This window comes from Lontra canadensis, unplaced genomic scaffold (genome assembly GCF_010015895.1).
Source record: "Lontra canadensis isolate GAN:19392208 unplaced genomic scaffold, GSC_riverotter_1.0 scaffold130, whole genome shotgun sequence".
NCBI lineage: Eukaryota > Metazoa > Chordata > Mammalia > Carnivora > Mustelidae > Lontra > Lontra canadensis.
Window position 1 is genome coordinate 1,983,275 of NW_022631124.1, and position 12,498 is coordinate 1,995,772.

Consider the following 12,498-nt stretch of genomic DNA (forward strand, 5'->3'; position numbering starts at 1 on the left):
GCTAGTGGTTTTGGTTCAGGTCATGAGATCAACTCCTGAATCAAGCTCTGCATTCAGTGAGGAGCCTTCTTGAGATTCTCTCCCTCTGCAACTCCCCTCATGGACACATGTGTGTGTGCTCTCTTACTTTCTCTCAAATAAATCAATACATCTTAAAAAAAAATAATTGATAAACTTCTGGTCAGGATAACTAAGAAAAAGAGAGAAAACACAAATTGTTAATATGAGAAATTGGGATCATCACTACTGATATTATGCCCATTAAAAGGATCATAAAAGAATGTTACAAATAACTTCATGCTCACAAATTTTAAAATTAAGAGGACTGATTTCTATAAAGACACCATTTATCAGAAGTTTGTATGCCAAGCACATAAACTCCTTCTCACAAGAGAAATAACAGAATTGGCCTATATCTAATAAAGAAATTGAGTCAATAATTAATACTCCTCCCCCAAAAGAACAAAGTTTTCATAGGTGAATTCTATCAAATATTTAAGTAAGAAATGATACTAGTTGTCTAGAATTTCTCCCAGAAAATAGAAGAAAGGGAACATTTTCTAACTTATTCTATGAGACAGGCATTACCCTAATAATCAAACCAGATAAAGATATTCCAAGAAAGGAACACTACAAATCAATATTCCTCTGAATACAGCAAAACTCTTCAACAAAATTTTAGCATATCAAATCCAACAATGTATAAAAATAATTTCACTCGGGGCACCTGGGTGGCTCAGTGGGTTAAACCCCTGCCTTTGGCTTGGGTCATGGTCCCAGGGTCCTGGGATCAAGCCCTGCATCGGGCTCCCTGCTCAGCGGGGAGCCTGCTTCCCCCTTCTCTCCCTGCCTGCCTCTCTGCCTACTTGTGATCTCTCTCTCTCAGTCAAATACATTAAAAAAAAATCTTAAAATAAAAAAATAATAATTACACTCATAATCAATAGCCGTTTATTCACAGTATGGTTGGATCAAGATACAAAAAGTAATATAATTCATCACACCACAAGCTAAGGAAAAAATCATATTACATTAAAAAGAGAAAATTTGATTAAACCTAATGCCTGTTTATTATACAAACTCTCAGCAAATCAAGAATGGAGAATAACTTTCTCAACTTAATAAAAAAATGTTTATAAAGCCCTATAGCTAAACAAACAAACAAATAAATCCTATAGCTTAGCATCATACTTAATGTTTAGAAATTAAATATTTTTCCTGTAAAATCTGGAACAAAGCAGGATATTCATTCTCACCATTCATCTTCAAGACTGTACTAGAACTCCTAACTAATACAGTAAGATGAAAAAAGTGAAACAAATGACATAGAGATTGGGAAGGAAGAAATAAGACTGTGTCCATAAGTGACATGATTATTTATATAGAAACATGCAAAATTGACAAAATAAACCTTCCTGAAACTAAGAAGTGATTACAGGAAGTTTTTGGTATTAACATATAAAGTTAATTACAGTATAATAGTAATGGCCAATTGGAATTTGAAAGTAAATTATCTACATTGGCAACAAAATGCTGAAATGCTTAAGCATAAATCCAACAAAATATATATAAGATTGACATAAGGAAAACTACAAACTATCTGATAAAACTACCTAAAAAATGGAAAGATGTTTATAGGAATTATAACTAATTCCCTGTCTCTACTTAATTTCAAAAAAAAAAAAAAAGAAAGAAAGAAAAAGCTTTAGAGAAGGACATGGGGCTTAGGACAAGAAATGTTCCTTCAGCCATTTGCTCATGTTTTTCTCATCCATTAGACTAGATCCACCTGGAGGGCAAACAACATAGTCTATCCATCCCTGAGTGCCCTGCTGCTAACAAAGTGCCTGGAACAGACTAAATAAATGTTTATACAGAGAAAAATAAGTATGTATTCAGAGATATTAGTTGACTTGTGAAGAATGGTGTGGCCAAAATAGGTAGATTCAAAGGCAAGATTAGATGAAATTCCAGTGTAAACATGGAAAACAGAATCATTCGTGCAAAGAATAGATTGGCCATATTCAGTATTATATTATGTGCTAAATTTCAAAAGTGGAACCAGTTTAACGTCATGGGATGTTTGGTGATCTCCATGGAATTTGAATTTTAGATTCTCATTCTGCCAGCCATCACAGGATGGTCTTGGAACACAGACATCACTTTGAGTTGTAGGTGACTCTGTGAATGGAAACAGATAATTAATTTGAAGACTGATAAACAGTCAAAATTATGAAGGATTTTGGTACAGAGAAGAAAAGATTAAGTGAGGGGAGGCTGAGAGCAGGGATCTACTCTGTGGTAAAGGAGCTGCCCCATAACAGTGTGACCCTGGGAACTGATGGATTTGGCTGGTGACCAGTCAGCTGGTTAGGGGTGGCGGTGGCCGGGACTTGCTCTCTTCCTCTAGTGGAAATGTTATTATATTCCTCAAGCCCAGTTCCTCCAGGAGCTGGGCAGCTGTCTTTCCAGTCAGTCCTGGAAACAGCTGATACTCCAATCCAGGCGGTCGGGCCCCCAGAGGTCTATTTCCTGACTGCCAAGTTTGCTTTTTCAGGGCTGCAGAATAAGAAGACAGACCTTCAATGGGGGCATGGGTCTTTGAGCCAGAAAGAAACCCAGACTGTGCCAGGCAGATGTCCTGGTTTGCTGTGCATCTCTGTGGGATAATGATAGTATGAGAGCAGGGAGGATGGTGTGCTTGTATCTCTGCTTCTGTGACCTTGGCCTCATGAGTTTTCCCTTTTGTCAATAAAGCATTTCTTAATCCATGCTGTGTGATGGTGTGATGTTGAGGAATTTTTTCTGCCCTTTGCAGGACAGATGGTAACCCTAGAGAGACCCACCTGGTACAACATATGTCCAGCGTTCCCTGAGAGCTATCGTTATCAGATACTGAATGACATTGTCTCTGTTCATTTCATCCTTCATCCTACTTCAGGTCAGTGTTCTTGCTTAAGTCTAGCAACCTGTGAGCACCTTCCAGTGGACTAGCACAAATTCTAAGTACAGCTCTGCGTGCTGAAAAAGGAGCAGAGGCTCGCCAGCAGTGAATGGATGCATGGCCTCTAATCAGGTGGAAAACACATATCCTTTCTCTTCTATTTGACATTTGGAAATGTCAAAATTTCAAGGAAGGGAATTTCTGATTGGTTAGTGGGCTGTTTAAGAACTCTGTGAGTTGATCCCTTCTTGGCCTCCAGCTAAGATCAAGTGTAGAAGTCTGTGAGTTGAATTGAAACAAATATTCATTTACTCAGTTTAATCAGTATTATTAAGCAGAGTCTTTTTTTTAATCTTTCTGTACCTTTCTGCTCTTCTGTCCTTTATGTTCTCCTTGGATAATGTAAACATTAACTACATATTAAAGAATTGCTGCATTTGAGACTTAAATGTTTGAGAGAAAATTTATTTCATCACATTGTCCAAGAGACAATACTTTCTCCCAATGTGGCCATCAGTAACTTTCCTTAATGGAAAAATGCAATGAAACAGTGACTGCTTTAGAAAATCTTCAGATAGTGGATTTGAAACTTTTGTCTTTCAAATTTTAATGGAAATAATACACTTCTCTCTTTGATCACTCACGGATTACTTAGTCCTTTTTTGTTAGTCTTTGAAAATCCTTCAGTGTAATTTCCATTATGTTCTTAATACCTTTAGACATTAAAAAGATTAAAGGAAAGAGAGACGAATTTTTTTTTTCTCTTTTCTCTGTGTCAGGCTTATTAGATTGTTTGGGAATAGCTTAAGAAAACATAATTGAGAAAGGCTACATTTACCAGAGTTAAATAAGTTGGCCATGATGTAATTTTCAACAATGCAACTACTCAAACATTTGTTATATTTAACTATTTGTTATAGTTGTAAGTTGGTTTATTTAAAAAAAAATACAAAGATATATGACCTGGTAATAAGATTAACTCCCCAAGATGTTTTTACTCCCTGTAGAGAGAGGGAGAAAAACATTAGACAATGTTACCAGAGTTCTAGGAAGATTTTCATTCATACTTGTTTTCTAAATTCAAAATATCAGCTCTGCAAATTAAACATATACCAAGTCAAATGATTTTCTATATTTAGAAGAAATAGAAATTTAGTTGACTTTAATAAATTTCAAGGTAAAGAGACAGGGAAGAGATTTTGCTGGCTTCCTGGTTTTCTCTTTGTTTTTCCTCTTCTACTCTTCTCTAATTTTTCATATACATTTTTTCTTCTGCTTTTTCTTTGCTTTTCATGTTATCTTACTTAATACACTATTTTACTAAAAATTGACCACAAAAAGTCTCTTATTTTTTTATTATTTCAAAACCAAATTTTCTTCTGAAGTATTTTACAGTGAAAGTGAAACAGCATCTATGTTAATCTTATCTAAGGCAACTAATCACTCAATTTCATTGCCCAAATAAAGTTAAATACCAACACAAACTACTTTTCAAAAATATGTGGATAAAGGTTAATTTTGTTTTATATTAACTTTTCATTACCTTTATTATAATTTTATATATGTACAAAGGTACAAATCATTAAGTATGCACCCAATGAACATTTACAAGGTGAACATACCTTGTAATGATAGATGAAGAAACAAACCAGCCAGGGGACACCATTTTCTCTTCCAGGATACACCCTGACTTCTTCCCAAAGGTAAATCGAATCTCTTCTCTGTTTGTATTGAATTGACTTTGCTGCCTTTTGTAGTTTATAAAAATGGAGTCATAGAGCATATATTCTTTTATGTCTTGATTCTTTCATTTAATATTTTTCTTGCATAAGATTCATCAGTGCTAGTGTTTAGAACAGAAGTTTACTCACTTTTATGGCTGTATAGTATTCCACTTTATAATCTATGACAGTTTACTTACTCATTCTATTATTAATGCAGATTTTGGATCTATATATAGATATGGAGATTATACACACACACACACACACACATATATATATTCCTACAGCATAAATATCTAGGAGTAGAACTGTTGGTTCATAGGGAATGCATAGGCTCATTTACATGATATTACCAATTGCTTTACAATCGATTTCACTAATTTCCACAGTAAATGAGCAGGATATGAGAGTGTATTTCATGCTCTCACCAACACTTCAATCTTTTTAATTTTAGTCATTTTTTTTTTTCTGGTGTGTTGTGGTGTTGCATTATTGTTTAAATTTACATTTCCTTAATAACTGCTGAGATTAAGTGCTTTTCCATATGCTTGTTGGTCATTTAGCTATCCCGCCCACTCTAAGTTCTTCTTTAAGTCTTTGTCCGTTTAAAAATTTTTTCCTTATCCTCATCCTTTTTTAAAACCAAACTGTAATTTTTTGAATGTGAATCTTTTGTTCAATATAAACTGCAAATATCTTCTTTTATTTTGTGGATTGTATTTTAATCTTTTTAATGATATATTTGGATGAATGAGACTTCTGTTGTTGTTGCTGCTGTTTTGTTTTTTGTTTTTGCTTTTTTGAGGGAGAGAGAGCATGAGTGGGAGGGACCAGGCAGAAGGAGAGGGAGAGAGAATCTAAGGCAGACTTCATGCCGAGTGCGGAGCCCGACCCACAGTCCAATCCCACAGCCCTGAGATCACGACCTGAGCTGAAACCAAGAGTTAGATGCTCAACTGAATGCATCACCCAAGCACCCCTGGATAAACAAAAGCACTTAAGTATATCCAGCTCATCAGTATTTTTTTAATGTTAGTGCTTTGTGTGTCCTATTTTAGAAATCTCTTCCTAACCAATATTGTAAAGAAAATCTTATTTTATATCAACTTTGTTTTCCTTCTACCTTTAAATATAAATTAACAAAGAAATTATTTTTTATGTATGATGTTAGTAGCGGTCAAGATTCAATTTTTAAGTAAATTAATATACTTTATTCTTTTAGAGCAGTTTTAGGCTTACAGAAATTTGAGTAGGAAGAACAAATTTCCCATATATCCCCCCAAGGCCCCTATAGATTCCCCTGTTATTGACATCTTTCATTGTTGTAGCACATTTGTTACAATTGATAAGACAATGCAATATTGCAATAATGTAATTACTACAATAAAGCTATTAACTAAGGAAAATTGTTTACATTAGGGTTCCCTTTTGGTGGTGTACGTGCTATGAATTTGACAAATGTACACTAATCCATCATTACAATAACATAGAAGATAGTTTCATTTCTCTAAAGATCTCCTGTTCTCCACATCGTGCCTTTCCTCTCTTCCTCTGAACTCCCAGAACCACAGAACTTTTATTATGTTCTTGTATCTTTTTCAGACTATGATATACATTGGAAATATAAAGTGTGTAACTTTTTAAGACTGGCTTCTTTCACTTAACAGAATGTATTTCTTCCATGTCTTTTTTATAGCTTGATAGCCAATTTCTTATTATTGTTGAATAATATTCCATTGTATGGATGTACCACAATTTGTTTATCCATTCACTATTGAAGAACATCTTGCTTCCAAATTTTGGCAATTATGGATAAAGCTGGTATAAACATTTCTGTGCAGGTTTTTGTAGGGACATAAATTCTCAACTCCTTTAATAAATATGAAATGGTGCGATTGCTAATCATATGGTTGAGTATGCTTAGTTCTGCTAAATAAAAATGTCTTCTAGAATGTCTGTACCACTTTGCATTTCCATCAGCAGTGAATGAGAGCTCCTGTTCCTCTATGTCCTCACCAGCATTTGATGTTGTCAGTGTTTTGGATTACAGCCATTCTAATAGGTGTGTAGAGGGAATTCATTGTTTTAAATCATGATTTCTTTATGACCTACGTTGTTGGACATCTTTGCATATGTTTCTTTGCCTTCTAGATATCTTCTTTGATGAGGTGTATCTTCAGATATTTGTCTATTTAAAACTTTTGATTGTTCATTTTTGAACATTCATTTTGAACATTGTTGAGTTCTGAGTGTTAATTTTATATTTTATATTGTTGTCCTGTATAAGACTGGTGTTTTGCAGAGATTTTCACCCAATCTGTAACTTGTCGTTTCATTCACTGTGTAGTGTCTTCTGCATAGTAGAAGTTTTTCATTTTCATAAAATCCAACTTACCTTTCATTTCTTTCATGAATCATGCTTTTGGTCTTACATTTTAAAAGTCAGCATCAAGTACAAGGTCACCTATATTTCCTTCTTATGTTATCCTCTAGCAGCTTTATTATAGTTTTAAATAGATAGTCTATTTTGAATTAATTTCTGTGACAGATGGGAAGTCTGTATTTAAAATCATGTTTTTGCATGTGGATGTCCAGTCAGTATTCATTTTTTTCCACCATATGTATACCCAAGTACTCAGTACAACTCATTCGTAGCTAATTGCCTTCACTTCAGGTTTATTCTTCCTACATTTTCTTGTGCATAAAAGAACAGATAAATGCATATCTCCTTTTTATTTCTTCAACTATTACAAAGAAGGTAATATACCACAGGTGCTCTTGGCATTTTGCATTTTTTTCCTTTAAAAATTATAATCCAGAAATCATTCTGTATCCATTCATGAATATCTAACTTACTCTTTTTGTCCTTTCTTCTTTATTATTATTTTTTTACTACCACATGGTGATACAGAGTTTACTGATTCACTTTTCCTACTTATTAGCATGTAGGATTACTTTCAACATTTTTCAGTTTCAAAAAATGCTTCATTGAATAGCCCTGAAAGAAATGGGAGAATGATCACAGAGGTGAAGCCCTATTCTCTCACCATTATGTTAAATGTACATGCTATCGACATGACAACAAATCTTGATCATATGGCTGAGGTAGTGTTCTCTAGGTTTCTCCACTGTAAAATCACCCCTACCCATACACACATACCTCACCTACTCTTTGGAAGCAATTTATTAAGAGTAGCCCACATGGACATTTATTTTATACTCTGGATTAGAATTCAGCACTTCTTTGTTTATTTTGTTGTTTAAAGCATTCTAGCCTTGGTCATTGTAAGCTTCTTTTACATGCTCCCATCATTTGAACGCTTTTTTATTTCTGGAACTATAAGGATAGCCAGGCTTGCCTTGTACATTCCCTACTCCAGCCCTAGAATCAGCTGTTTCTCCAAGGAGTCCTGGTTCATTTTATTGAAGAATGACATTTGAAACCAAGTCCTAGGCACTGGGTGTGCTCATTTCTAATGCAGTATCATTGCTTCCTGGCTCTTTCAGTGGACAGATCCAGAAAATATATGTATGCACACTAACCCATGGAAACACACATATGTAAATTTTTAAAAAATCTATCTGTATTTATATCAAGTTAAACATGAGTTCATATTGATGTCTCCGAATCTAATCCTGTAACAATTGGTTCATTTCATTTTTCTCTCTTGCTCTGATTAGCTTTTGCTATTGAATCTTGATGGCAAGGAACACAAAAAGAATTATGGGTAAATGACAAATTGGGAAAAGGTAAAGAGAAAAATAAAGACAAAAAAATTATCTCTGAGATTAGTATAGATGTTCACATCATGACACATCATATTGTAACATTTTAACACTGGTATTATCTCAAATTTTCCATCACCTTCCAGGCATCTGGATTGTGTACCATCTATCAAGAGCAATGTGTACAGTGTTTCTCAATAACATCATTATTGACATTTTGACTATTGATTTATGGACAGATAATTCCCCATGAATTATAGGATGTTTAACCTCTACCTACTAGATTCCAGAAGTGCCTTCCAACCCTCACTTGTAACAAAGAAAATGTCTCCAGATAGTGCCATACGTCCCCTGAAGGGCAAATTTGCTGTTGCTTGAAAACCCCTGGCATAGCATAAGACTTGATTAAATTCTTTCTATATGAAAATTGACTTTATTTGTTTTTTAAGTGAAAAATGCCTCTGCCATTGATGAGAGAGAGAGAGACTTGTACTCATGTTCTTAGATTTAACATTTCCAGCTGGGCTCCATAGTAACCCCATTTTCTTATCTAGATGTACCATCGTGTAAGATATATGACCTCTTAGAACTTCTACTACATGGTTCTTTTCATACATAACTTTTAAAAACGAGTCTCAGTGGGTTTGTGACTTGTAAATATTTTGTAACTGAAGAACCTACATTCAACCTATACATCTTTGGAGATGAGAAGTAGAAAGGAGGGATGAGAGGTTCATCGAGGAATTCTCAATCCCAAATATGAAAAATATTTTTTAAAATAAAACTTGTAGCAATAATGGAAAATTCCTTGAATAAATGAATTTTCCCAATTCACAATTTGCTTTTACCATGAATAAATTGTTCCCTTTTCTATTTAATGTAGCTTCTTTATTTAAAGATTCTGTTATTTCAGAATGCTGCCCTTTTCTGGTTTAACATTTAGAATCCAGCTCTTCAGGGAAGGAGATATTTCATTTATTTTGCACCTGAAAGGAATATACAGTCCTGGAACTATTTACAAGTTACTTCAACTACTTATTCATAATTGGCTGAAATATTTTTATAGAATTGCGTCCAGGTTGAGTTTGGCAAGACTGTGAATTATAGAACAGTTGTTCTTGATCTAAACAATTGTCAGTCTATGGAAATCAGCACAGCTTGAGGCCAAGTTGTATGAGAAGGTTAATGCTCAGACCCTTAACTGTGTGGACTTTTCTGACTCAGACATTCCTGGTGTGACAAGTAAAGACAGTGGCCAGTAATCTCAGCAGGCCCTTACTGAACACTTGTCTGGAACATATAATTTTCCTCAGCATGTAGCCCCTAGGAGGGAAGAGTCTGAAGAGCCCTTAAGATCCACCTTTCATTTTAAACATTAGTTGGCTGAAACTCATGCAGGATAAATGACTCACTCAGTCTCACAGCAGGTAGGTTGGTAGAATTAAAAGGGTCAGATTTTGTCTTTTCTGTGTTTCTGACCCCTAGTCTGTGTCTATTTCTTCTAGACCTCTCCTTGGGGCATGGGAGGGAGTCTGGTCAGTGGTCCACTCAATCAGGAGCCGCAATCAAGGGTTTCCTTCAGTAGAGAAGTCCAGAGCCAGAAGAAGCCAAACAGAGATATCCAGAGTGTACTACTACTTTTCCCTAGAAAATTAAAATGGGAAACATAAATGTATCAAGAAAATGCAGCTTTCCTTAGTAAAGAGCCAAGGGGAAAGGAAGAGGAATATGACTAGTAGGGGAGAAAATGAGTTACTGTGGGATATTGTGGTCTACAGGAATGTAGGAGAGACAGAATGTGGATTCTATGCTGCAGTGGGTACCTTAGGTCATCTGATAACATTAAGTGACAGAAAATGGTAAAAGCTTACACAAAAATCCAATCAGTGGGAGATTGTAGGCAAATATGAATAGTGCCCACTTCATGACATTTATATCAAGGTCTTGGTGGGTCTGATAGAAAATAGAGAAATAAAAAGTAATCTCTAAAGTAAAAAAAAAAAAAAAAGATTCTTCTTAAATCTGTAGCTAAAAAAGATGTGTCTCTCAGTCAGAACAGCTGTTACATGAGGCACTCCAAAACTTAATAATCCTTAGTGGAGAATGCTGATTCTCAAACAAACAAATAGATAAAGCACCCAAAATAAGAAAGACTAAAATGTTAGGAATTTTTTGTAATAAGGCAGACAGGAAATGACTTTATACTGGCTTTCTGTAATGCTGTGCATCCTATGTCAGAACCAAAAGAAGGTGTACAACCCAAACAAACATCGTATCAATAAAAATACCCCAAATGTTTTCAAATAGCTGAATACTTGATACGATGTCTGAATGTTTGGCTCTATTTCCCCATCAATCTGAAATGTGAGGTGATTCAGGGGCAGAACTGTTCACATTTTTAATTCTTTATAACCAAACATATTAATCACCTGCCATGACTGGATCATCAATCTCTAGTGTTAATCTTACAAACCAAACAGCAAAAATAAGTTTACGCAGGAATAACAGAGAATTGCAATCTAGGACAAGCAAGGTAGAGCAAAACCATAGCCAAGTCTAAAGAATAAAGGAGAGGATTAGCCTTCTATACAGAAAAGGGGACATTAAGAAGGCTGTTACAAATGGTCCATTAAAGTAAACTGGGAGTTAAAAATAGGGTGGCTTCTCATTGGTTGAGTTGTGACAGTCTTTCATTGGCTAGGCTGTTGCTGGGGAGGAGGAAAGCCGGTCTTCCTCCTGCTGAGATAGTAAAGCAGTATTCATCCACCAGCAAGGTGGGTCTCTTTCTATTGGGTCTGAAAATTGATGAGGAATGATGATAGCACATGAGAGCTCCCCCTGCTGGCACCCCTACTCCATTCTAAATGAGATCTTTTATTAATTTTCCCATTAGTATCAAGGTCATGACAGTTGTTGGTCTTTGGCAGGCTATTGATTGATGGATTTCATTGATAACTATTTATCTGGCAATGATGTGTTAATCTGGCTATTATAATTTACCTTACACATCAGTGAGTTCAAGTATCAGGAATAATATTTGGGAACTTTTTCTCCCAAATTACAAGGGGACAGTAGGAGAAATAAATGTCAGATCAGAATAATTAAAACCATTAAAACCAAAGCCTTCTGCTCATTAGAATCAGTAGACTCGATAATGTAACAGAGCTGCTGCACCAGTGTCCTATATACATTTTCATTATTGAAAATATTCTAAATATTCGCACCATCTGTCATTTTAGAAGTTATAAAACACTCTCCAATAGAGTTCCTATTTAATATTCTTTATAGTTCTGTGTGGAAGTGTGGAATAATACAAAATTTATTTGGTCTTTGTCCCGTGTTACTGACACAGAGCTCCTTAAAAAAAAAAAAAAAAAGCTTGGCGTTTCCTGAGTGATAGGAATGTTTTTTGTTATTCAGGAAGCCCACTTTTCCCATTACACCTGAGTTTATGCTAATGAGATGACTTAGGGAGGGGCCTCTAGGCAGACTCAGCATAGGGTCAGTCATCTGAGACAACAGATTAGAGGACTGGAATTTCTAGCCACACTTACCAACCTCTTAGGACAGGGGACCAGGTTTGGGGATTGAACTCTATAAAACTTAAACACAATTTGGAAAGCTTCCAGGTTGGTGAACATGTTGAGGAGCAGGGAGTGTTGCACACCCAGAGGGGATGGAAGCTCTATGCATTGCTTTCATTTGTTCCTAAGTTACATCCTTTATAATAAACTCATAATGGTAAGCAAACCATTTTCCTGAGTGCTGAAAGCTGTTCTAGCAAATTATCGAAACTGAAGAGAGGGTCATGGAAACCCTCAATTTGGTCAGAAGTACAGGTGACAATTGCCATTTGAAATGGGGCTGTTTAACATGTGGGATCTGCACTAACTCCAAGTAGTTAATGTGAAAATTGAATTGAATTGAATGGTAGGGCTTCCGGTTGGTATCTGGAGAGTTGGAAAATTGATGGGTATGGGGTTTAAAAAAAAAAAAAAAAGAAAACCCACATATTTGGCAGTAGAAATGTGAGTAAAAGCAGTTCAGGTAGTTAAGGCAATAATCACTCCTTTTTATAGGTAATAGAAGTAAGGCTTACAAAGC